At 39.3% G+C, this 27,600-nt stretch overlaps 1 protein-coding gene and 1 long non-coding RNA gene across 2 annotated transcripts in view; both read left to right on the forward strand.

The window, feature by feature from the left end:
* PACRG (parkin coregulated) overlaps positions 1–27,600 on the forward strand; it is a 503,647-nt gene that overhangs the window by 83,415 nt on the left and 392,632 nt on the right. The gene's annotated exons all lie outside the window — the stretch shown is intronic.
* LOC115514620 lies at positions 5,805–6,629 on the forward strand. The gene is made up of 2 exons (XR_003969051.1): positions 5,805–5,834; positions 6,539–6,629. It is a non-coding gene; the product is annotated as an uncharacterized LOC115514620 (long non-coding RNA).

Consider the following 27,600-nt stretch of genomic DNA (forward strand, 5'->3'; position numbering starts at 1 on the left):
TCCAGAGTGGCTGCACCAGCTTGCATTCCCACCAACAGTGCAAAAGAGATCCTCTCTCTCCGCATCCTTGCCAACATCTATTGTTGCCTGAGTTGTTAATGTTAGCCATTCTGACAGGTGTCAGGTGGTATCTCATCGTGGTTTTGATTTGTATTTCCCTGATGATGAGTGATGTTGAGCATTTTTTCATGTTTTGGTTGGCCATCTGGATGTCTTCCTTGGAGAAGTATCTATTGATGTCTTTTGCCCATTTCTTCACTGGACTATTTGTTTTTTGGGTGTTGAGTTTGATAAGTTCTTTATAGATTTTGGATACTAATCCATTATCTGACACATCATTTGCAAATATCTTCTCCCATTCTGTCGGTTGCCTTTTAGTTTTGCTGATTGTTTCCTTCACTGTGCAGAAGGTTTTTATTTTGATGAGGTCCCAGTAGTTCATTTTTTCTTTTGTTTCCCTTGCCTCCGGAGATGTGTTGAGTAAGAAGTTGCTGCGGGCAAGATCAAAGAGGTTTCACCTGCTTTCTCCTCAAGGATTTTGATGGCTTCCTGTCTTACATTGAGGTCTTTCTTCCATTTTGAGTTTATTTTTGTGTAAGAAAGTGGTTCAGGTTCATTCTTCTGCATGTCGCTGTCCAGTTTTCCCAGCACCACTTGCTGAAGAGACTGTCTTTATTCTATTGGATATTATTTCCTGCTTTGTCAAAGATTAGTTGGCCATAGGTTTATGGGTCCATTTCTGGGTTCTCTATTCTGTTCCATTGATCTGAGTGTCTGTTCTTGTGCCAGTACCATACTGTCTTGATGATTACAGCTTTGTAGTATAGCTCGAAGTCTGGGATTGTGATGCCTCCTGCTTTGGTTTTCTTTTTCAAGATTGCTTTGGCTATTCGGGGTCTTTTCCAGTTCCATACAAATTTTAGGATTATTTGTTCTAGTTCTGTGAAGAATGCTGGTGTTACTTTGATAGGGATTGAATTGAATATGTAGATTGCTTTGGGTAGTATCGACATTTTTTTTTTTCAACGTTTATTTATTTTTGGGACAGAGAGAGACAGAGCATGAACGGGGGAGGGACAGAGAGAGAGGGAGACACAGAATCGGAAACAGGCTCCAGGCTCTGAGCCATCAGCCCAGAGCCCGACGCGGGGCTCGAACTCACGGACCGCGAGATCGTGACCTGGCTGAAGTCGGACGCTTAACCGACTGCGCCACCCAGGCGCCCCAGTATCGACATTTTAACAGTATTTGTTCTTCCTATCCAAGAGCATGGAATCTTTTTCCATTCTTTTGTGTCTTCTTCAATTTCTTTCATCAGCTTTCTATGGTCAGTGTATAGATTTTTCACCTCTTTGGCTAGGTATTTTATGGTTTTTTGTGCAACTGTAAATGAGATTGATTCCTTGATTTCTCTTTCTGTCACTTCATTGTTGGTGTGTAGGAATGCAACCAATTTCTGTGCATTGATTTTATATCCTGCCACTTTGCTGAATTCATGAATCTGTTCTAGCAGTGTTTTGGTGGAATCTTTTGGGTTTTCCATATAGAGTATCATGTCATCTGCAAAGAGTGAAAGTTTGACCTCCTCCTGGCTGATTTGGATGCCTTTTATTTCTTTGTGTTGTCGGATTGTAGAGGCTAAGACTTCCAATACTGTGTTGAATAACAGTGGTGAGAGTGGACATCCCTGTCTTGTTCCTGACCTTAGGGGGAAAGCTCTCAGTTTTTCCCCATTAAGGATGATATTAGCATTATGTCGTTCATCTGTCTTTTATGATCTCGAGGTATGATCCTTCTATCCCTACTTTCTTGAGGGTTTTTATCAAGAAAGGATACTGTATTTTGTCAAATGCTTTCTCTGCATCTACTGAGAGGATCACGTGGTTCTTGTCCTTTCTCTTATTGATGTGATGTATCACATTGATTGTTTTGTGGATATTCAACCAGCCCTGCATCCCAGGTATAAATCCCACTTGGCTGTGGTGAATATTTCTTTTACTGCATTGTTGGATCCAGTTGGCTAGTATCTTGTTGAATATTTTTGCATCCATGTTCATCAGGGAAATTGGACTGTAGTTTTCCTTTTTAGTGGGGTCCTTGGTTTTGGAATCAAGGTAATGCTGGCTTCATAGAAAGAGTTTGGGAGTTTTCCTTCCATTTCTATTTTTTTTAACAGCTTCAGAACAATAGGTGTTAACTCACTTTAAATGTTTGGTAGAATTCCCCTGGAAAGCCATCCAGCCCTGGACTCTTGGTTTTGGGGAGATTTTTTATTACTAATTTGATTTCTTTACTGGTTATGGGTCTGTTCAAATTTTCTATTTCTTCCTGTTTCACTTTTGTTAGTGTATATGTTTCTAGGAATTTGTCCATTTCTTCCAGATTGCCCATTTTATTGGCATATAATTGCTCATAATATTCTCTTACTATTGTTTGTATTTCTGCTTTGTTGGTTGTGAATTGTCCTATTTCATTCTTCGTTTTATTTATTTGGGTCCTTTCCTTTTGCTTTTTGATCAAACTGGCTTGGGGTTTATCAATTTTGTTAATTCTTTCAAAGAACCAGCTTCTGGTTTCATTGATCTGTTCTACTGTTTTGGGGGTTTCGGTAGCATTGGTTTCTGTTCTAATCTTGATCATTTCCTGCCTTCTACTGTTTTTGGGTTTTATTTGCTGTTCCTTTTTCAGCTCCTTAAGGTGTAAGGTTAGGTTGTGTATCTGAGACCTTTCTTCTTTAGGAAGGCCTGAATTGCTATATACTTCCCCCTTATGACCACGTTTGCTGCGTCCCAGAGGTTTTGGGCTGTGGTATTATCATTTTTCATTGGCTTTCATGTGCTTTTTAATTTTCTCTTTAACTTCTTGGTTATCCCATTATTTTTTTAGTAGGATGTTCTTTAGTCTCCAAATATTTGTTGTCTTTCCACGTTTTTTCTTGTGGTTGATTCAAGTTTCTTAGCATTGTGGTCTGAAAATATACATGGTATGATCTTGATCTTTTTGTACTTATTGAGGGCTGATTTGTGTTCCAGTAATGATCTATTCTGGAGAATGTTTCATGTGCACTGGAAAAGAATATGTATTCTACTGCTTTAGGATGAAATGATCTGAATATATCTGTTAAGTCCATCTTGTCTAGTGTGTCACTCAAAGCCATTGTTTCTTGTTGATTTTCTGTTTGGATGATCTGTCCATTGTTGTAAGTGTGGTGTTGAAGTCCCCTACTATTATGATATTATTATCATTGAGTTTCTTTATGTTTGTGATGAATTGATTTATATATTTGGGTGCTCACTTTGGGAACATAAATGTTTACAATTGTTAGATCTTCTTGGTGGACAGACCCCTTGATTATGATATAATGCCCTTCTGCATCTCTTGATACAGTCTTTATTTTAAAGTCTAGATTACCTGATATAAGTATGGCTACTCCAGCTTTCTTTTGTTGACCATTAGCATGATAGATGGTTCTCCATCCCCTTATTTTCTTTTTTTTTTTTTTAATAATTTTTTTTCTTTATTTAATGTTTATTTATTTTTGGGACAGAGAGAGACAGAGCATGAACGGGAGAGGGGCAGAGAGAGAGGGAGACACAGAATTGGAAACAGGCTCCAGGCTCTGAGCCATCAGCCCAGAGCCCGACGCGGGGCTCGAACTCACGGACCGCAAGATTGTGACCTGGCTGAAGTCGGACGCTTAACCGACTGCGCCACCCAGGCGCCCCATCCATCCCCTTATTTTCAATCTGAAGGTGTCTTTAGGTCTAAAGTGGGTCTCTTGTAAACAACATATAGATGGAGCTTGTTCTCTTATCCACTCTGTTACCCTATGTCTTTTTATTGGAGCATTGAGTCCATTGATGTTTAGAGTGAGTACTGAGAGATATGAATTTATTGCCATTATGATGCTTGTGGAGTTGGACAGTTTCTGGTGGTATTCTCTGGTCCTTTCTAATCTTTGTTGCTTTTGGTATTTATCTATATATATTTTCATCTTTTCTCCCCTCAGAGAGCCCCCCTTAAAATTTCCTGCAGGGCTGGTTTATGGTCACAAACTCCTTTAATTTTTGTTTGTCTGGGAAACTTTTTATCTCTCCTTCTAATTTGAATGACGGCCTTGCTGGATAAAGAATTCTTGGCTGCATATTTTTTTGATTCATCACGTTGAATATATCCTGCCACTCCTTTCTGGCCTGCCAAGTTTCTGTGGATAGGTCTGCTGCAAACCTGATCTGTCTTCCCTTGTAGGTTAGGGACTTCTTTCCCTTGCTGCTTTCATGAGTCCCCCCTTGCCTGATTATTTTGTGAATTTGACTCTGATATGCCTTGTTGATGGTCGGTTTTTGTTGAATCTAATGGGGGTCCTCTGTGCTTCCTGGATTTTGATGTCTGTGTCTTTCCCCAGGTTAGGAAAGTTTTCCACTATCATTTGCCCACATAACCCTTCTACCCCTATTTCTCTCTCTTCCTCTTCTGGGACCCCTATGATTCTGATGTTGTTCCTTTTTAATGAGTCACTGATTTCTCTAATTCCTAAATCATGCTCTTTTGCCTTAATCTCCCACTTTTTTTCTGCTTCCTTATTCTCTGTAAGTTTGTCCTCTATATCACTGATTCTCTGTTCTGCCTCTTCCATCCTTGCCACCACTGCATCCATCCGTGATTGCAGCTCAGTTAGAGCATTTTTAATTTCATTCTGGCTATTTTTTACTTCTTTTATCTCTGCAGAAAGGGATTCAATCTATTTTCGACTCCAGCTAGTATTCTTATTATTGTGATTCTAAATTCTGGTTCAGACATCTTGCTTGTATCTGTCTTGGTTAAATCCCTGGCTGTCGTTTCTTCGTGCTCTTTCTTTTAGGGTGAATTCCTTCACTTTGTCATTTTGAAGGGAGAAAAGGAATTAATGAGGTAGAAAAATTGAAATTAAAAAAATTAAAATTAAAAAAATTAAAATTAAAAATTAAAACCACACACACACACACACACACACACGCACACACAAATCGAATATATGATGCTAGATCCTAGGTGTGTTTTGGTCTGGGTGTTGACAGTGGTTTGACAGATTAGAGACAAAACAAGGAGGGGGAGGAAAAAGAAAGGAAATCGTTTGGGAATTTGAAAAAATGAATTCACTGAATTAGACTAAAATGAGGTGATGGGAGTAAAATAGAATTTGAAAAAATATACACAAAAGTAAAGAATATAGTAGAAAAAATTAATTAAAAATGTTTTTAATAAAAATTAAAAATAAATATGACTTTATTCTTTTTCTGTATTCAAGAAAAAAGAAAAGAAAAAGAAAAAAGATTAAAAGAAAGGAAAAAAGGAAATAGTTTGAAAATTTGAAAAAGTGAATACACTGTAGTAGACTAAAATAAAATTATGAAAGTAAAATAGAATTTGAAAAAATTTACATAAAAGCAAAAATATAGTAAAAAATTAAATAAAAATATTTTTAATAGAAATTGAAAGTAAAAATGAAGTTTTTCTCTTTCTGCATTCAAGAAAAAGAAGTTTAAAAGAGAAAAAAAGAAAAATAAATATAAAATAAAAAGGAAATTGTTTGAAAATTTGCAAAGATGAATACACTGAAGTAGAGTAAAATAAAATGATGGAAGTAAGAAATTGAAAAAAATGAATTTTTTTCTGTTTCTGTATTCAAGAAAAAGAAGTGTAAAAGAGAAAAAAATAAAAAATAAAAAATAAATAAAATAAAAAATAAATAAATAAATAAAATAAATAAAAAATAAAAAATAAAAATAAAATTGAATAGATGGACCTGCTAACAGACTGAAGTAGGACTGAAATTGCTTCGTTTTCCCCTAGAAGTCAGTCTGTGTAGCGCCTTACAGTCCATAAACTAAGCCTGCGGTGAGACTTGTGTTCTTCAAGAGCGAAGTTGGCCCAGTTGGGCGGGGCTCAGTGTAACGGCTCCGCTGTCCACTAGATGGCGCTGCTAGCCTCCTGGGGTGGAGTGTGGCGGCGCTCGTAGGTGCGTATGCGCATGCGCGAGAGCAGAACATGGCGTCACCCAGCTACCCGGTCTGTTCTCGTAGATCAGCAATCGCGTACCCGTCCTCTGTCTTCAGCTCTCATCCACTCCCTGCTTTTTCACTCTCCGCGACCGGGCCCCAGGCAGTACCTCTCTCCCGAGTTTTGTCTCAGATGCGGCTGTTTTCCCCGGCCCCTTACTCCTGAAGGACTGCGGCTTTGACCCCTTCCGCCCCTCTGCGGGAGGGTGTCACCGAGCACTGGCCCGACAAGCAATGGCCAAATGCCAGCTGCAGCCAGGAACGCCCGCTGGACCCTGCTGCTGCCGGTGCCCCGAGACTGCGGCCAGGTGCCAGCCCGCCCCAGAAAAAGTTCACGAGACGGTGTAGCAGCAGCGTTTCAGGGATGGTGGGAAATCACAACACGCACCTGGCACCAGGCTTCACCCTTAACGACCTTGTTTCCAGCACCAGCGAATGTGGCCGTTTTCCAGGGTCTGCTGGGACTCGGCTTCAACGATCTCTACCAAATGTCCTTCCAGCAGTGGGACCGCTTCTCTCCGTGTGGCCCGAGCACCTCCCAGACCCTACTCTGCTCCTGGGGATTCGCCCTTCCCACCAGAGCACCGCCAGGTAGGGAGCTGCGGAGTTGCAGCCTTTGCGCTCCCCTTGTTTACAGTCTTAATGGAATTGAAACCCTCTCCTTTCTCCTTTATCCCTTTCACAGTCCCTGTGGCTGTTTCCAATTTTCCACATTCTCTCCAGCTGCTTTTGGGGAGGGGTGCTTTTCCCTTATTCTCCCCCCCTCCCCAGTCTCTGTCCTCTCTCTGCCTGCAAAAGCGGTTCTCTACCCTCAGCAGCTTCTCGTTCCCCAAATTCCCCTCTCTGCGCCATGTACCTGCTGAATGCTGTGGTTCAGGTTGTGCAGATTGTTATGTTAATCCTCCAATCAGCTTTCTAGGTGTGTAGGATGGTTTAGTATTGGTCTGGCTGTATTTCGTGAATGCGAGACACAAAAAACTTCCATGCTGTTCCACCATCCTGGCTACTCCCACCTGTTTCTTAATGTAAATCTGTTGAGAGTTGGATAGCAGATGGAGTGTCAATACATTTAAACTATTTTTTATTGTTAGAGTAATGGAATATTTAAAGGGTATTTAAACATGTAATTTCAGCAAATTTTTTTTTAATTTTTTTTTAACGTTTATTTATTTTTGAGACAGAGAGAGACAGAGCATGAACGGGGGAGGGTCAGAGAGAGGGAGACACAGAATCTGAAACAGGCTCCAGGCTCTGAGCTGTCAGCACAGAGCCCAACTCGGGGCTCGAACTCACGGACCGCGAAATCATGACCTGAGCCGAAGTCGGCCGCTTAACCGACTGAGCCACCCAGGCGCCCCAGCAAATTTTTTTTAAAGAAAATACGATCACGTCCAGATCCTGACTAATAGAAAGCCATCATTGTCACGTAAGCCATACTTTGGACCTTAGATTCTCCTGCACTTTTTTCCCCCATTATTTATTCAAGTAGATCTTACATACAAACTCAATATAGTATGGGATGCTAGAAAAAGGGGGTGGGTCCTAGTGTTATTTTGGGGACAACAGTAAACAGTGAGAACATGAGAACATAATCTGCCCTCAGAATGCTGTCATGGTTCATAGCTGTTTGATTTAACATCAGTCAGTCACTTTATCATCTTCTCCCACCTCCTTGTCCCCATTCCCTACCACATAGGGACACCAATACCTTTTTCTGGTTTGATTGTCCTGCTTTAGTTGGAATTAAACCGAAAGCAAAATTAGAAGAGAAGAGACCAAGTTTGAGTGCCTGGATGATCGGGGATTAAAATTTTACATGTCCATAGGTCCCTGGGGAGACTATTGAGCTCCAGGTGACCAGACTGGAAATCAGATTGAGTCACTGGCAGGTTTAAAGCTTTTTATTTCACCATGATTCTCACTGCATGTGACCCTGGCCTGTCCTTAGTCATTCTCCCATCTGGCTCCATGTACAGGCTTCCTCGATTTTCCAAGAACATAAGCCCAGAGCCATGCCTGGCCTTCACCAGGAATGCTTTTTCTCCAGCTCTTGGTCAACTTCCCTCCTTCAGGTCTGCATCAAAAGCAGCCATCGTTGGCCCTTCTCTGTAAAATGGCACCCATCCCCGGGCCTGGTGTTTCTCCAGAGCTCGGTACCATGCCTGTCCCAGGCAAAACAGTGAATCAAGAAAGGCGTTTTTGTTTGTGTATCTCCTACCATCCAGTAGGAGCTCCAAAATTTTTTTTTTGTTTGTTTGTTTTACAGTAAGGATTAAGGAACGGTAATCTGGATGAAAGTGTGAGGCCTGGGCAGGGGACAGGAGGATGTACAATATTTATCAGGCACATAGTTTTGCTGGTGGCTTTGGTGGAAGGGAGCAGCTGAGGAGATGAGGCTGGGGAGAGAGAATCAAACCCCTCAAAATATCTCTTCTCGCTGTTGCTTGGACATCTTCTTAGTGTCCTTCCTTCTGACTTACCCATTATCAGCGCTCCTGTATTTATTCATAAATTTACTTGCTTATTCAAGAAATATTCATTGAGTACCTTTGTTACTGTCACTGGTTCCCATGATCCCTTGTCTTACTTTTTAATCTGCCTTATTGTGTCTTCTTCTGCTGGCTACTAAAACTTGCCTGTTCTGTGTTAGTTCCATTAGAGGACTGCTTGTTTTTCAAAGTAAATACCGTTCATTGCTTCAGTATAAAAGAGCATGCCTTTAGTGATGGTACTTGGGGCACAGTGGCAGGCAGGTGGGGCTTAGAGAATAAGAGAAAAGGAGGGCAAGAGGGTCTGTAAATTGCACTTTCTTAAGGCTAACACATACACTACTACCTTTTCCATCTAAGAGGTTATTCCATCTGGATCTTCATGATCAAGAGTTAGTGGAGTTCAATTTATACTTGTGGATTTTCATGGGTTTATTTTATCCTTCAACAGCACTCAACTTATGGAGTGAGTATCTGCAGTTTACCAAGCACTGATTAGGTGCTAGACGTACAGCATCTAGATCTTTGCTGTCTTGGTGCTTGAGTCACTGAAAATGATGAAATCACATTAAAAAAAAAATAGGCATTATAGTTGTTTGAGATTTTCTCAGAATACTACCTAATGATTTTTTTGGCATTAGAAAAACCTGAAAGATTTATTATCTGTTTCCTTGATTAAACTTCCTTTCTGCTCTAATAAAAGATGGGTTTTAGAGGAAAGTAAAGCTAAATAAGAAAAGATATTTTTTTATCATTGCAATAACCACAAAATCTAAATGTGTCATATCAGTATTCTGAGTGACATGGGCTGGTTGCTTCTAAATTTCTTTTTTTAATAGTTGAATGACGTTAAACAAAATTCTTGCTATATTTGGCTTAAAATGATTTTGATGATCAGCATGTGTTAGCAGCATTTACAAATTCTAAACAATTTTCACCACATCTATAATATTCTTTAGTTCCTTCTGGGATTTGCTGCTTAAAGGAAAGTGGGAACAATGTAGCTCACATTATTCTGATAATTAACATCTGTGAAGGACAAGCTTCTGCATAAATTTTTCTCATAAAAGGAGGAAATACACAGAAACAGAATGATGCATCATGTGCTATGGTTTTAATATTTAAACATTTTTCTCTTAGGGACTGAACCTCTAGCTTCTGCATGTAAAAGCACTCTTTCATTTTTTTTATTTTTAATTTTTTGTGCAAATAAATAGCGGAGACAATTCCAAATAAACTATTTTGTTTGGGCATAGTCTTCTTTTCTACACATGAAAATCAGGGGCTTGTCATTCTAATACCTTTTCAAATAATTTCTCCAACTATTTCTTTCAAAAATCATTTTCGTGTAATTTCTAAAATGAAGATTTAATCCACATTTCAAAGAAACAGTGTCTCCTTTTGATATTTATCTAATTCCTCTTACTAGAGCTTTCTCAACATATGAAGGTATAGGTGCAGGGTTTTACCAAGTTTTCCTCCACGGATGAGTGATTGTGTGTGGAATTTCTCATGACTCCCAAGGAATGAGCACTGCATCCCCCCGTCAGTGGTTTCAAGACTAATTGGCTGTCTTTTGTTGCCCAACCAGAGCCATTGTGCCCATCCCCTCAGCAGTCTTGGAAAATGCTCCGACTTCAGTATCTGGACAACGTTACTTCCAATTAGCAACATGATCTCTGGTTTGGTTAATCGTTCTTCTAGTAACCTGAGAAGATAACACCAACACATATTTCCACTTCTGATAACCTGGAGCTCCTCTCTTCCCCGTACCTGGAGAACTTGTTCAGGAAGTTTTTCTGAAATTGGAGCTCCCTTTTTCTCTTCTTTTAAAAATGTTTTCTGGGGCATCTGGGTAGCTCAGTTGGTTAAGCGTCTGACTTCGGCTCAGGTCATGTTCTCATGGTTCATGGGTTTGAGCCCCACGTTGGGCTCTGTGCTGACAGCTCGGAGCCTGGAGCCTGCTTTGGATTCTGTGCCTCCCTCTCTCTGTCCCCAACTCACACTCTGTCTCTTTCTCTCTCAAAAATAAACATTAAAAAATTTTTAATATTTTTTTTAAATTTTAGAAAATAATATAACTTTTCATTATATCAGTTTTATTTTTACTAATGGCTTTGTAAGTATTGATATAATCTTTTGGCTGTTCTTTTAAAAAAAATATGGTGGGGCACCTGGATGGCTCAGTCAGTTAAGCAGCAGACTCTTGGTTTTGGCTTAGATCTTGATCTCATAGTTTGTGAGATCAAGCCCCATGTGGGGCTCTGCACTGACAGCATGGAGCCTGCTTGGGATCCTCTGTCTCCTCCTCTCTCTGCCCCTCCCCTTGCTTGTGCACTCACCCTCTCTCACTCACTCACTCTCTCTCTCTCTCTCTCAAAATAAACATGTTTTTAAATAAAAAGAGTTAATATGGTAAAATACACATAATAAAAAATTTACCATTTAGCTATGTTTAAGTGTAGAGTTCAGTGTGTGAGAAACAGATTTTTACCTCTCTCCTGTTAGGGTTTTTCATCTGGGCCTGAGGATTAAATTGGCATAAGACAGACCAACAGAAGAAAAGCACACAAATGGATGTGAGTTTTATTGTGACATGGGAAGGCCTCATAAGGAACGGAGACCCAAAGAAATGGCAGAAGCTATGAGAGGCAATTGTGGAAAAGTAACTAAATTTTGTGGGGGAGAGGTAAAGGAAGATATGAATTGGTTTAACATGGTCTGTTTGTATAGAATTCCCTCGGTCTCAACTTCTCACCCTTGATGATAAGAATGATACTTTCCTTCTGGTACAGAAAGGGTATCTTTCACATGAGACTTTCATCTCCTGCTTTTAAGTGAAGGAAGGTCAGGGTTTTTTTCTTGCGTTTGCTATTTTCAAGTACCTTTAACTCAAAATAATTTTTTTTTTTTTTTTTTGCCAAAGTGGCATATTTTGGGGTGGGTTTTTCTGTACCTTCAAATGTTAGGTACATCCACATGGTTGTGCAACCAACCTCCAGGAGCCTGTCATCTTGCGAGTCTAAAACTCTCTACCCAAAGGACAACTTCTTATTCTTCCAGCTACCTAGCCACTGGCAGCCATTGTTCTAATGTCTGTTTCTAGGAGAAAAAAAATAATGGACTTTATAAAAGATTTACTGTATATGTGAAGTACATAGTTAAGGTTTATTTTGTTAGTTATAGAGGTATAAGGAAGGAAAAATACATTTTCTCTACCCTCTTATGTTTAGCATCTGAAGAGTGTGAATTAAACTGACAAAAGGCAGACTAACAGGAGAAAAAGTTTAATTTATATATATATGCACATGGCAGGGACTCACAGAACAATAACTATTAGAACCAGGGGCTAATATATAATTTTAACAAAGTGTGATAAAGTATGGACAAGAGACCAAGCCAAGGAAAAGGCGATTTGGGCTTCTGGAGAGGAGGAAAGCAAGTTGTGGAAAGGAGACTAGGAAATGTGTGACAAAAAAGAGTTGTTTAATAAGGTTTATTATGCAGACTTTACATCTTGGGTGTAAAAGTTATCTCAGGAGTCCTTCTCCTCTTCCTCACATGGGACAGGAGAACACCTTTATAAATGGAAATGTCCTTTACAAAAGAGAAGTTTATGCCCTGCTTTTATGCAGAAAGGGGGAGCAGAGAGCTTCCTTAGTGTCTGCTGTTTCTTAATTGACTTCAACTCAAACAACCTTTATGCCAAAGAGGCATATTTTGAAGTAGCATTTTCTGATCATTTTCATATATATATATATAGAGAGAGAGAGAGAGAGAGAATAGTTAATTGCATTATGCCTACTTGAAAGGTTTAGTGGCCAATTGAAAGGGGTAAGAAAACTGTACCTGCGTTACAAAATGCACATTATTTAGTTAGAAAATAAAGTATCAGGGTTAAAAGATATTTTGTTTGTTTGTTTGTTTGTTTTAACCCAGTGTAAAACATAAGAAGTGCATAGAAGTTTATAAAAGTGCGGGGTGCCTGGGTGGCTCACTTGGTTGAGCATCCACTCTTGATTTTAGCTCAGGTCATGATCTCATGGTTCGTGAGTTCGAGCCTTGCATCCGGCTCTGTGCTGACACCGTGGGGGCCTGTGTGGGATTCTCTCTCTCTCCTTCTCTCCGAGCCCCCCGCCACCCCCCCCCCCACCAGCTGCTTGTGCACATGCTCTCTCTCAAAATAAATAAACTTAAAAAAAAGAAGTTTATAAAAGCTTTAAAAATGATAGAAGTTGTTTTAGGCCAGTTGAATTATGTGTATGCCATTTTCCAAATGTTTTTTTGCTCAGTATCTCTCAAACCTATGCACATATGTGTATGTGTGTTTGTACTCACTTTTTACTTCTACCTATAAAGATCTTGTTTTTCACATCCTTACTAAAACTCAGAATTATGTGACTTAACAAAATTAAGTTATGAGAAGTATCTAGGGAGGCCGTAAGTATCTTTGGCTCTGTTACCAGCCTTTGCCAAAAATGCCTTAGAGCAACCGAAACACAACAGAGTGGAGGTTCTGTTTCCATGGAGGCCTTTTTGCTGGTATCATTTGTGCGTTACTATGGACAGCTTGCAGCCTAGAAGCTGGGATTTCATGTTACAGAGTATGATGAAGGTTTAGCCTACCCTGATGCTAATCCAAAATTTAATTCTAATGTAATACTTAGTAATACATTTCAAACCAAAAGGAGTTTACTTAGTTTACAAAAAGGTTAAATTCCCTTTATCTTGGTGCATTAACTTAAAATAAGCTTAAAGACTAACGGAAATGTATACACTTACTATATTTTTACATTTCTTTCTATCATGCAGCTAGCTTTGTTTTGAGGACTTTTGTCCTTTGCATTTTTGGTTTCTTTTTTCATTTTCACATTTCCTTCCAATGTTTGAGGTTTAGAAAAAAATGATACAAGCTAAACTTTACTGTTTTTCATTATCCAAGTATATTTTGCTGATGATGAATATACTTTAGAAATGGCTTATTTAATGAAACAGTGTCTCATCAGTCATTCCTATATGATTTGTTATGCAAAATGTACATGAACATTATAAAAAAGAATGTTTATGTTAAATTTTACTCTGTTCACCATTTGTCACCCTTTCATAAGTTTATACAGCAAATCTCATTTCTAAACTTAAGATACAGTGTAATCTCTTTTTTTCTGCCTGTATTCGTTTTTTGTTGTTATTTGTAATTTTTTAATAGAGGACAAAGCACAATCTTGAGCCATTAGACCCTACTAGGAAATCATTCTTTGATTTATACCAACAGTGTATGAGGATAAATGAATCACAGAAGGGTAAAATGAACACCAAGTTACAATATTTGCAAATAATTATTGCAAGTACTTTAATATTTATAAAATATGTAAGTGTATTTTATACATAGTTATTTAATTGTATATCTTAAATGTGTTTGGTCATACATCTTGACAACCAAGGAAACCAAGAGTTTATGAAATTCTATTTTAAGCAGAGAGTCTGGGTGTTTTTTGCTTTGTGGTGTTGGGTATTACACATCTATAGCACGTGCCTTTCAGTCTCTGCTACCTTCTATGTTAGATCTTCAAGTGCAGATGCTTGCCATTGAGGAAGAGGAAATTAGCATGGGTCCTGCAATCTTCCACTGAACAAATTTTAGGAAAAAATAATACTTCTTTGCCACTTTTCAATTCTTTTAAGGTCTGCTGTTACAAATTTTAATGAAAAGCACCATACTATTTGATTTTTTTAGTAAAATTTCTCTTTCCAATATGAAATAAATGACTAAAAATAACATACTTTTTCTTCCTCTCATCTCTGTTTTGCTCAGTTGTATATCCCGCATCCTTTTCTGTGTCCTTTCTTTTTTGTTGTTACTTTCTTCTCCTAAATCTTAAATTCTGACTGATGTTTACATTGTTTGAAGGTAATAATCCTTCATTGTCTGTTGTTCATCTTAAAACAGTTATTTCTTTCATTTTGTGCTGTTTCATGGTTATTTATAATGGGAAGCCTGTTTCAACTACCAGGGGTCCACCTGGGCTAGAAAGAGAAGGCTTCATGCCATTAATACTACCTTTGTATACAGTCGTTCCTCTTCTGTATGTTAGCAGTTTCTTCTGTTCATCTAACCTGAGAGCCTTTTTGTCTGTTACTGTAGTCCTAAGGCTCATAGGCTCTCAGACCAAATAACTCCATTTCTTCAGGCCTGTAGGAAATGATACAGCGAAGGTAAACTGTAGAGGAAGATGTTCATTTTTATAATGAACAGTTGAAAGCAGCCTCAATATCCAACATTTGGATAATAATTAATTAAATCATAATATATTCACTTGATGAGATATTATACTTTCTTGGACTAGCAATGTAGTAAAAATATTTATGATATAGTGTTACATTTAAAAAAGTGAAAACTCGGGATGTAAAATAGTATATTCCAGAATTAAAACAATATAAATGGGGGCACCCTGGGGGCTCAGTTGGTTAAGCGTCTGAGTTTGGGTCAGGTCATGATCTCGAGGTTCGTGAGTTTGAGCCCCGCGTCGGGCTCTGTGCTGACAGCTCAGAGCCTGGTGCCTGTTTCAGATTCTGTGTCTGTGCCCCTCCCCTGTGCTCTCTCTTTCAAAAAGAAATAAAAACATTAAAAAACAAAAGCAAAAACAATGTAAAACACATTCACAGGGCAAAACAGTGAGCAAGAGTATCCCAGTTTGCAAAATCCATTGTGTCATTGTATTAGAAGTATCATCTTTTCTTGTAGGGGGAGAGGTTTCCGTACTTTTAGGTAAAGTTCATTACTTATATAATTAAAAATCATTTTTACTATAAAGATAAATAAAGATTAAAAATGTTCAAACATATACATGTTTAGAGATTAGATATATATAGTGATCTGTGAAGCGTGCTATGATGAACACCCACTTAACTACATTTTGCTTTTCTTTTGTTATCTCAAGAAAATGCCTTCTGCTGTCACCTTTAATATTTCTGACATCAGATCACTGCCGACTTCACGCCAGCACTCTTTCTCAGAGGCTTAAGACTTTAACCTGTATGATCTGCTTAGCTCCATTCAACTTATTTTTGTGAATTACATGTTTACAGTTTAATAGAAAGGTGTTAATTTGCCTCCAGCTGCTAAAATTAATTGCCAGTTTGCTTCTTTTGAATTTTGCATTTTAATTTACATGTTATCACACACTACCTAATGTTTTGTATCCTCTTTTTTCACTAAATACCACATTATGATTATTTTCCAGTAACAATCATGATAGAGTACCTGTGTTAACATCTGCGTCCTCAAGATAGCGGATCCCAAAGCAAGAGTAGCCAAAGCAATGTAATCAATATAAAGATTACATGAGGGTAATGCCCTTTGTGGGAGGGAAGGAGCCCCACAAGAGCCATCAGATCATGATGTGGGCTGACCCTGGGTGGAGGAGAGAGGAAGGGAAGTTGGCAGGAAGCCCTCAGACCCTACTGCGGCTCTAAGGAGCACTGGACGAGGCGCTCAGCAGTCCTGGGCCTCAGTTGCCTCTTGGAGGACCCAGGGTCTGCAGGACCCTGTTAGCATCCCGGCCAGTCCCAGGCACCATCAGCCTGTGGGAGGCACGGCCGCTGCTGGAATGCAGTGATGGATTTCAGAGTGCCACCTGGGACCACAACAATCACGTTCCCTGCCCTCGGAGATGTGAGAAGCGTCATGACCTACACACTTCGCAAAAGTAAATTCGAACGCTGCGTCATATTCCATCTGAAAGCTATACCGTATTGAACTGAATTCTTTCGAGCAAGCTAGAAATCTAGGAATCCTTGACAACTTTGTCTTTTCACTTCCACAGCCAAACCATCACCAAACCATATTACTTTATGAAACATCCCCTAACTCTTGACCTTTTGTCTTCAGTACGAAGGTAATAACTCCACCCTCATCTTTGGCCTTAACTTTTAGAATGATCTGTGCCCAGACTCTGTCCCTCTGCAACACTGCTCCATCATGTCGCCAAAGTAACTTTGAACAAAAATAACCATATTTTCCCAGCCATACCCTTTTCAAATCCACTCGTGGCTTTTTATTGCTCTTTGAACGATGCAAAATGATCCGGACATTTCCTGTAGTGCAACAGTTCATGCCAATCCTCGCCCCCCCCCCCGCCGCCATTTGTGCCCCCACCATGCGCCCCCATTCCCCCTCCACTGACCACCTTTCAGTTTACACATGAGATGTGTTTCCTCACAGCTTAGGCTTGTGTGTGCTCTTTCTTCTTCTGGAACATGCCTTCCCTCTCTTTATCAACAATTTATGCACAGCTCAGACCACAGCGCGAGTCGTTTATTCGAGTCGCTTCCTCACACTCCCGATGAAGTCAAAGCCCCTGACTGTGAGCTCTTTTGTAGCAAACCACCTTCCTCATCTTTATAGCATTTATTACAGCTTCAACTTCCCTTTTATTTTTATAATTACACTGCACCTTGCAATATTCTGTAATAACTGTCTACACTCTGCTATGAAGGCAGGTCCACCTTTTTGTTTTTGTTTTCTTTTTGTTTTTCTTTTTGTTTTATTGGGGGGCTCAGCAGCAGTTTATAGCAGTTAGTGCCATAGAACAAAATAAATATTTATTGTTGAATACAAAACTGGGCTTTGTGCAAAAGTGTAAAAAAAATATATGGGAACAGTTGTACCTGTAAAAATAGATGTGTGGTCCCTAAGATAAAAAGGGAAAGGAGAAACCATCCAAGAAGAGCACCTATATCCTGGATTCATTTGGGGATGTTAAAACATCTTTGGAAGCATACAGGTGCCAACATCAGCACACATTTGAAGAATCACAATTACTTCAGAATAACTTGAGTGAAGGAGATAATTTGGGAAGAGGCTGAAAATGAGGGTGGACTTAAAGAGAAACCTGACCATCAAGTATTTTATGTGCAACTTGAGCAATTTGGACTCTACATGGAAAGCTATTGAGAAGCACTAAGAGGTTTGAAGGAGAGACCTGAGCAGATTTGCTTTCTAGAAAGATTTGTCAGGAATGGGTAGGAGAAATTGGAAGGAGCCAAGTGGAGCCAAGAAGTCCCATCAGGGTGTTTTCAGTAATTCAGGGGACGGGAGAAGAGTTTGAACTAGAACATTAGCAACAGTGACATTGGAAGGGAAGGGAGGGCCAGACAGACTAAAGAGCTATTAAGGAGTTAGAATCTGCAGCACCCAGTCAATTATTACACGAAGCCGGCAAGCTGTTCAGGCTGCTATTAGGTCAAGGAGGATGAAGTCTGGGAACCGGCCTTTAAATTTGGCAAGCAGTCAAATCGCAACCTTCTCTGTGAGCAGCAAATGAACTTCTGTCTTCCCTAAAATAGCACTCTCAGGGAAATACAATTACTTCTTTACCTTCTACCAAAACCCATCCCCTAGCTTTGAGAGGGACCTAGAGTCAGGCGGAGGAAAGAGAACATCCCTCTGTCCAGCTGGTCATTGCAACTAAGGCTGAGATCGGTGATGTCATGGCAAGCATACGGAAGCACAGACTTATCTCCAGAATATCACAAAATGCCTGGGACGCTCGCTTGGGATGAATGAATCACAGCTAGAAGTCTACCAATATGTACTTAAATTAATTTTTTTCCTTATAACAGGATATCAAGAAAAGCTTTGGGAAAATGCTTAAAATATTCTCTTTCCAACTTTCAAATCAAGGCAGCTACCGTTATTCTTTCAAAGACTTCCCTTAAGCCAATTTTTATGACAAACGGGAAACTTTGAAAGCACCTTATTTCCATTCTTTGTGACTTTATTTAAGATTTGCAGGTAGGGTCTGTGTTGTGTTACTGTAATGTAAGGCTTATTTTATGACAAATCCATTGGATAATAATCATTTACTGAACAAACTGAACATATGCACTACGTGTGAGACACTGCTAGTGCTAGAAATGCAGGTAATTAACACAAAATGGTCTTTGCTCTCTGAAGTCATAAGTCACTTGGGGGAAAAGAACCCACATGTACAAAAAAAAAAAAAAAGGAAAGAAAGAAAAATAAAAAAATAATACATATTTGTAACAGAGATATAAAAATCTAAGTGCTGTGGAAACACAGAGGAAAAAGCAAATTTAGGGAAATCAAGTTGATGTCAACTTACTTACCAAAAGAAAAGCAAGTGAAAGATTTGAGGGAAGAAATGCAGGCAAAAGGGACAGTGTTTATGGAGATACAAAAATAGCCAAGAAATCGACATTATTGGAGAACAAGTGAGCAACTTAATGCATTGACCTTGGGGAAAGACTGAAGAGGTTAGGAAAGTTGTTAAGCTGTATTTTAACACACACACACACACACACACACACACAGAGGAATGGGAAACATCATGCAGACTTGTTGTACACATACAGTAAGGCATGGGGCAGGGGAGAAAAAACAGCAGGAGGTTACATCACCTCAAAGTTCAGTTGAATTCGGCAACCATAGTCCGTCTCCAGGTCCCCCCATTTGTGTCAGGAATGGGTTCCCATCTTCCAGTGTCCCGCAGCTAGAAAGTCCTACGGACCCTGATGAACAGGCCACGCCCACTGTCAGGACAGCTGACCGTCAAATGGTGTGTGCCCCACCAACAGTGTGAGAGCCCCAGGGGATTATCTGTTAATTTAGGTGGTCATCCACGCTCTTTCCCCCGACTTGAGACCAGAAGGACTTGATCATATAATATTTCCTGTCTTTATCGATTTGTGGCTTATTCCTCTTGAATTGCTCTACATATTCATTTTTTGTCATCTTTCTAAATTGTGGAGATTATTGAAAATTGCCAATTTGGTATTTGTGATGACTAAAGGGGTGCCAGAAGTTTAGACTTAAAACTTATACATGTTAGATCATTAAATAGCTAAATTATTAAGGTAGATTTAAAATATATCAAAAAGGTGGGGGTGGACCTGGGTGGCTCCATCAGTCAAGCACCTGAATCTTGATTTTCAGCTCAGGTCAGCCTCTCAGAGTTTGTGGGACCGAGCCCTGCATTGGGTTCCACAGCTGGCAGTGCTGAGCCTGCTTGGGATTGTCTCTTTCACTCTCTCTGTGCCCTTACCCTGCTTAAGCTGTCTCTAAATAAATAAATAAATAAATAAATAAATAAATAAATAAATAAATAAAACAAAATATATCAAAAGGAAAAGGCATGCTTTCTGTTTTACCATGTAATAGTAAAAAGTAGCTGATCACATTCTCAGTAAGAAAGAAAGAAACAGAGGCGCCTGGTTTGCTCAGTTGGTAGTGCAAACGACTCTTGATCTTGAAGTTTGTGAGTTCAACCCTCAGTTGGGCATAGAGCTCACTTAAAAAAACAAAAAACAAAACAAAAAACAAAGCAACAACAACAACAAACAAAGAGGAAACAATAAAGCTATATTACCAGGTATGAAATCTTGAGCAAGTTACTTACTTGCTATGAAATCTTGAGCAAGTTACCCCTCTCTTTGCCTCAGTTTCCTCATCTGTATCCATTTGCCTGCCACATAGGTTGTCATTTGTTACAAGGATTAATAAGAAATACTCGAACTTGGAACAGTGTTTGATCCATGGTTTGTTGTAGGTATAAAAACAATTTTTTCCGGCGACTGGGTAGCTCAGTCAACCAGTTGAGCATCTGATTCTTGTTTGTTTCTCAAGTTTGTTTGTTTGTTTGTTTGTTTATTTATTTATTTATTTATGTATTTATTTATTTATTTATTTTTGAGAGAGAGAAAGAGAGAGAGTGTGTGTATGTATGAGCAGGGAAGGGGCAGAGAGAGAGGGAGACACAGAATCCCAAGCAGGCTCCATACTCTCAGTTCAGAGCCCAACTTGGGGCTCGAACCCATGAACCATGGGCTCATGACCTAAGCTGAGATCAAAAGTCAGATGCTTAACCAACTAAGCCACCCAACGCACCATGCATCTGATTTCAGCTCAGGTCATGATCCCAGGGTTGTGGGATCTAGCCCTGCATCGGTCTCTACACTGAGCTTGGAGCCTGCTTAAAATTCCCGCGCACGCTCTCTCTCTCTCTTTCTCTCTCTCTCTCTCTCTCTCTCTCTCTCTCTCTCTCCCCCTCTCCCTGGCTCGTGCTTTCTCTGTCTAAAAAAAAATAATAATAAAATAAAATGAAAACAATTGTTTTTATTGCCATTAGTATCATATATGTTTAAATTCACTAACCTATGAGCAAAACAGAAGGAAATATATTAATAATATATTTTATTATTAATGTCTACAAATTTTATCTCCTGTGCATTTTGTCTTATTTATTTGTCTATTTATTTTTTGTTTGCATTATGTGTTTAGTTCTCACTAATTTGTGAATTCCTGGGGTTAGAGGATCATTTCACTTCTGATTAAAAAAAAATTGGATGATTTTTATCTTATTCTTCTGTGTTTGCATTCTTGACTTCTATTGTGCCTTGCACACAATAAGCATTCAATAGGTGTTTGTGGAATTGAATTATGAAAAAGCTCACCTTTTCTTATCTGTGAAAGCCCATGGGTGGCTAATAGCCTATTAAGTTGCTGACAGAAACTTCTACCTGCATTGTTCCACGAAAGAATAACATCTGTAATGTTTGTTTAACCAGTAGAATTAAAAGATGCTTTGACTTTGCTCCAAGAATTAGAGGTTTATGTGACCACCAGATAAATGCTGTCTGACACATAATAAGACATCACAGCAAAGGGATCAAAAAGCAAATAGTATAGGTCCTACCTTAAAATACACACACACACACACACACACACACACACACACACATATTGGTTTGAGACTTTGTTTTTCACCAGAGAAAAATGAAAGCAAATATTCTCTGTGCGTGTAGTTTTATAACTTACATTTTTGGGGATAGAGAATGTCACTGATGTTAATTGCCATGTATACTCAAGAGCATGACTAAAAAGGCCACCCTACCACTAATTACATCTACAGCCCTTCAGTTTTGACTGGAGCTATCTTGAGCCCAGTATGAAACGTATCTGACTCTGACTTCACCTAAACGAGTCTGATGATATGTTTGAAAGGCCCCACTTGATGGCTGGTTTTAGCGTGACCACCTCTCCAGTCCGCCACTGTGACTTGGATGTCATTTGGTGTCCAGAAAGCCTAATTCCCCTTATAACCTTGTCCTGGCAGGTCAGCCACTGACGCGTGGTCACTCAGTGGCCAGGTTCCAGGTGTTGGAGGCAAGGCTGGAACCAGCTGGCCTTGGCTGGTGTTGAACCAGCTGAATCCCAGGAGCAGATGATTGCTGACTCACTGCTGTGAGTGTTGACCGTGAGGTGCTCGATTCATTCCCAGTCCCGCTGTTTGTCAGCTGTGAGATCTCGGGCAAGTTAGTGACACTTCTTCAGTCTCAGTTTACTCCTTTGTAAAGTGGAGAGAATTATGCCAAAGGGCCAAACACCTATTGGCTGTTGTGAGGATTAGGTGAAACAAGACGCGTAAAATACTCAGCACCTTGCCTGGCCCCAGTGAGAGCCATGACATGATAACTCTGCTGTAAGTGGTATTTATAACACTGAAGAAATCACTAGGCTCTCGGCTGTACCTGCTTCAGTTTAGACCCAATTCCTAGTGTCGTCCACATTCTTCTTTTTGCCTCTCAAAGGTACGTATTTTTGATAATATATTAGTTTATGAGGAAGAAATTATTATAGTCATCTGGTTTAAATTGTTACTATTCTAAGAAAAAATCGGGGCGCCTGGGGGGCTCAGTCAGTTAAGCGTCCGACTTTGGCTCAGGACATGATGTCGTACTCCGTGCCTTTGTGCCCCACGTTAGGATCTGCGCTGACAGCTTAGAGCTCAGAGCCTGGAGCCTGCTTTGGATTCTGTCTCCCTCTCTCTGCCCCTCCCCTGCTCACACTCTGTCTCTCTCTCAAAAATAAATAAACGTTAAAACAATTTTTTTAACTAACAAAACATTGAAAAAGAAGAACAACAAGGATTTGACTTGCCAAATATTAAAATGGATTTTAAAATAAAATAATCCCCAAATATGGTACGAGAGTCAGTAGAGAGATGAGCGAAGCAAGTAACCAAGAAAAAGCCCTCATAGCGACAAAAATGTGCTGCATGGTAAGGGAGCCAGGAAGAGAGCACACATTACAGGCTCTGGGAAGAGAGCACACACTGCAAGCAGGCTCTAGGAAGAGAGCACACACTGCAAGCAGGCTCTAGGAAGACAGCACACACTGCAAGCAGGCTCTAGGAAGACAGCACACACTGCAAACAGGCTCTAGGAAGACAGCACACACTGCAAGCAGGCTCTAGGAAGACAGCACACACTGCAAGCAGGCTCTAGGAAGAGAGCACACACTGCAAGCAGGCTCTAGGAAGAGAGCACACACTGCAAGCAGGCTCTAGGGAGAGAGCACACACTGCAAGCAGGCTCTAGGGAGAGAGCACACACTGCAAGCAGGCCCTAGCATACATACTCCCACTGTGCCCTCCCCATTACAGCGAATTTTGTAATGTTGTCCTCCACTGGAGATGCCTCAGCAGTACTTAGCACAGTTCCTTAGATGCAGGAGACATTTGGTAGTACGTTGGTTATTTCACTGGTCTTCCTTGGACACTAATAACAGATATTACTAGTCAGTCCTGGCCCCTTTCTCACAGAGTCTGAGCTCTGCCACAGAGCCTCTTTCCACAGTGTTTTGGACCACCTCTACCAAAATGAAACCTTGCGTGTGCCTCATCTGGGGGGCCACTTGGCCCTGGTCAATTGTAAAACTGTGATTGCCATGTAGCAGAGCGCTGGGCTGCACCGCCATCTAGTATTTTAATAGAAATATGTTCAATTGTGAGTTTTAGCAAAGTCATTTCAATATGATGATGAAGGATTAAAACCCATGAGATCATCAGAGAATTATCAGATGTCACCCAGTAGCCCTAGAACATCTTGTCAATGTGTCCTGTATCCAAAAAAAAAAAAAAAAAAAAAAAAAAAAAAAAAAAAAAAAAAAATACACACAAATGGCAAAGGCTTTGAAGAACGTAGACATCTTTGCATGTGCCACACCACACTTTAAATATCTTATTCGTTTAGTTTAAGTGATTATTTAATTTAGCTTCGTCAGTAAAATGATTATTCTTCTTAAGTAATTTAAATCATCTTACAAATGCTGCTACAGAACACTTAGCATTTTAAATGACAATTCTTTGTATCTGACAGTTAGCCATCCTTTCAAGATAAGGATTGAGTTTTCTATTAAAGAGTGCTGCTGGAAGGTCTCCTCCCCCTGAAACTTATTTTTCCCAGTTTTTGGCTGACAGGGCATTTGGAGTGATTCCAGCACGTCTACCTAGGTCTTCCCTAAAGAGGTGAGGTGATTCCACGGTGAAGGCGGAGAAGTGCTGTTGCCAGTAGGTGGCTCACTATGAATGTGCCTGGGACAGGATCAGAAATGTCACCCCTCCTCCATCTGGCCTTTGTTTCCAATCCCTGCTTCTCTGAGACTTTTTCTATAATGTCTGAGTCTTTTGCAGAGGGGAAGACAGAGGGGTTAAAAAGAAGCAAGCGAGCAAGCACTAGCCTTTGAGATCTAGAACAGCAAAGACCCCCGTCTTAACTCTGAGCCTTCACAAAGTATAGCTTGGCCCCAGTCCGCTCTCCACACACAATTGCTTCTTCTTTTGTTCCTTGTGTCCTTGGCAAAGACTGAAAGAACCCAGCCTGTAATACTTGGGCCTCCTGTGTCATTTAAGAAATAATAAGCCATTGTCTTCATTAAGCCACCCTTGTTTTAGCAAATAGAATCCAAATACTGGAGTGGGGACATTTTCAAGGGGGGAGAATTAGAGCAGAGATGCTTTACAAAATTCCCTAGAGAAACAGCTTTGTTTCTCCTATTTTATTGCTCCTTACCGAGAAGATTCATATTCAAATGGGTTGAGGTTGTGAATAGTTGCTAGCACATTCTCATGCACCCAGGAAGGCTATGATTATGGCTAATTACAATGAAGAATGAAGTCCTAACAAGAGTGCTCAATCAGATTGCTGTTCGTGCATGAAGTAACTAAGGCCAGCCAATGGAGGTGTGATTTTGGTAATTGCAAACAATGTGGCTATTTGAAAAATGCTTAGTAAATCTGTTCAAGACAAAATAAGGTCTAATTAATCACTTTAGGCTCTGAATTCCCCAGATGATCCATTTGCTCTGTGCCTTTTTCTTCTTTCTTTCTTTCTTTGTTTCTTTCTTTCTTTCTTTCTTTCTTGGTCCCTTTAATAAACTATTTCTAAGGTATAAAATATGTTCTTGTTGCCCACACTTTTGTTTGTTGGAGGAATGCAACTGTGTCCCCTGTTAGGTAACTTCTTTTTCTGCCAATCATGTTGCAGCCTGCTTTTAATGCAACTTGACAAAACATTTTTAAAAATAAATGTGTACATGTTCTTGTAACTATCCAACAGGAAAATGCATTATGAAAGATTACTATAAAACATTAACTCTTAATTGAGTAAGCATATTGGTGTTGCCATTGTGCTGTTGTAGGTTAACGCTTGACTATGCTGTGTCCAGCCTCCAGAGTAATGTTTATATATATTAACTATATGATACTTAAATAATTGGAGGCCTCCATGAAAGCACAGTTATGATGTAGGAACTCATACCCCCACCCCCCACCACCCCTCCTTGAGCTTGGCCCTTTTCCTGTTTGCCATTTTGTACCTTTGGTTCCTTGCCTAAAAATAGGTTAACAAAATGGCCCAAGTTACTGCAAGAAATGTGGAGGAATAAAAATGATCCAGTTAAAGGTTTTAAATGCATCAATCTTCAATTTCATTGGAATGTCTAACAGAATGAACTGTCCCTGCCTATTTGAGGAGTTTCATTATTTTTGCCTTATTTGCTTTCTACATATGAACACAAAAGAATTCTATTCTTAATTGAATTAACATGACTAGCAATTAAACTCAGCACGGATTTTGACCTAAAGAGCAGTGGATATTTATCTTACAACCTTGGCTGCTGTTCTTTCTAAATGGGGGGGGGGGGGGGGGAGGGAAGGAGAGATTTTTTTTAAAAAAAGACCAATTTTTATATAGATATCTTCTTAGTTTAACGAATTTACATCATCTGTCTTCTATAAAGGGAAGCAAATACTGAAATTACTAGTCTCCTCATGAGGATAAGTGAAAAAAAATTCTTGTAACAAAGAAAGAAATAATTCCACATGTACATATCTCTAAATCTCTTTATTTAATGTATCTGGAAACTAGTAATTTATAATTATAAGGCTGCTTCTGGTAGTTTTCACCAAATGGATTTTATACATAATGAAGACAGATAAAATGACAATGTAGGAAAAATGAATTTTAAAAATAATTGGCCAGATTCACTGCCCAATAAGAATATAAAATTGAGTCCTAGCTATCATTACCATTGTTTTATTTTAGCTAATGATTTGGAGTCTTTGGTGTGAGTTAAAGTAATTGTAGCTATTATTTTATCTACCAAAAATATTCAGATTTTCTATGATTTCATGGTATCAAGCATTTGTCTAAATAATTTGGGATTTAATATTCAGTGGTTTACCTCAAATTCCTGATAGTCTGGTCAGTATGTTGTTGCCGATTTCTAAATTTTAACCAGCAATATAAATTTGAAATGCCTTGATGTACGTCATATAAGAGAAAGCCATGATTATGTTCTCTGAGTCACTATTCTATCCTGGTTCAGGTGCTTCCTTTGAAGAATTTGCATTTTGAGTAAAAGTGAAGGTGGTTAAAAAAATCTGAATTCAAGTCTTTGCTTGAGAGAATGAGTCAAGTCCATTTTTTCCCTGATTAATATTGAATCTGTTACTTCCCTTCCTGCTCACCAAACACATCAATACAGATGCAGATAAGGTGAGGCCACTTCCTGTAAATCAGCTGTCAACTCGTATCAGGGAGAAAAACAATGAACAAGGAGGAGAACTGCTTCTCATGAAGGCTGTGTGCCTTTATTCTGTTTGTGAGAATATTTACGGCCTTTACAGCTGGCAACAAAGAACATTTAAAATATAACTTCATGCACACCCAAAGCACTTTGTGAGTTAAACCAATCCAAAGTGTAGAATCTGAGAGGGTTAATAGAATTTCTTGGTAACCGTTTGATAAAATTAATATGCTGTTGGTCTGGTATATTATTCAACTGGCTACTATAAATTCCCAGTTTTCATTCATAGGTATTAGAAAAAGTTAATAAAGATTGTTTTAAAATCACCAATTTTCTAAGAATGTGAATACAATAAAACACAATTAATCAAAATATTATTTAATCTTTGATTTAGGGTCTATTAGGATAGCAATAATATTGTGCATATATATATAGTGCTTTATGTATTCCTCAAAATGTATATATTATTTCTTTTAACTTTTTTTTATGTTTATTTATTTTGAGAGAGAGAGAAAGAGAAAGAGAGGAAGGGGTAGAGAGAGGGAGAGATAATCTCAAGCAGGCTCCACACTGTCAGAGCAGAGCCTGACACGGGGCTTGAACCCATGAACTGTGAGCACATGACTTGAGCCGAAATCAAGAGTCAGACGTTTAACCGACTGGACCACCCAAGTGCCCCTCTTTTAATTTCTAAATTAAAAACAAAAACCAAACTTCGAGAAAAGTAGGCTTGTGTCCATAGCCACCTATCAAAGGAAAAGCAACTAAGGTTTGATTGAAGCAGTTAACCTGAGGAGCACTCAGAAATGAGGGGGGTCTAGCCTGAACACATGCCCCCCTCCCTCACACATGGCCTCTCATTAAAAACACCAGTTTCTATCATTCCATGGATAAGTCAAATGCCAGAGGAAAGTTCTGGGTAGCTACATGTTGGATAAATCAGCTTTTACTCAATCTTTTAAAGTAGACTGTATCCAGTTGTGGGTGAAATCACTTTATATTTCTGTTACAGAACCCTAAAACATGCCTTTTATATCAATGTTCACAAATGCTGATCTGTGGATCTGAAATGCTGCAGAGGTAGCCTGCAATAGAAAGATATTTATCAATTAGGATCTTTGGTTTTAGGCGAGAGAGCCCAGCTCTGCCTAACTTGGGTACACATTGGTTGAAAAGAAATTGGGCA

This window comes from Lynx canadensis, chromosome B2, assembly GCF_007474595.2.
Source record: "Lynx canadensis isolate LIC74 chromosome B2, mLynCan4.pri.v2, whole genome shotgun sequence".
Lineage (NCBI taxonomy): Eukaryota > Metazoa > Chordata > Mammalia > Carnivora > Felidae > Lynx > Lynx canadensis.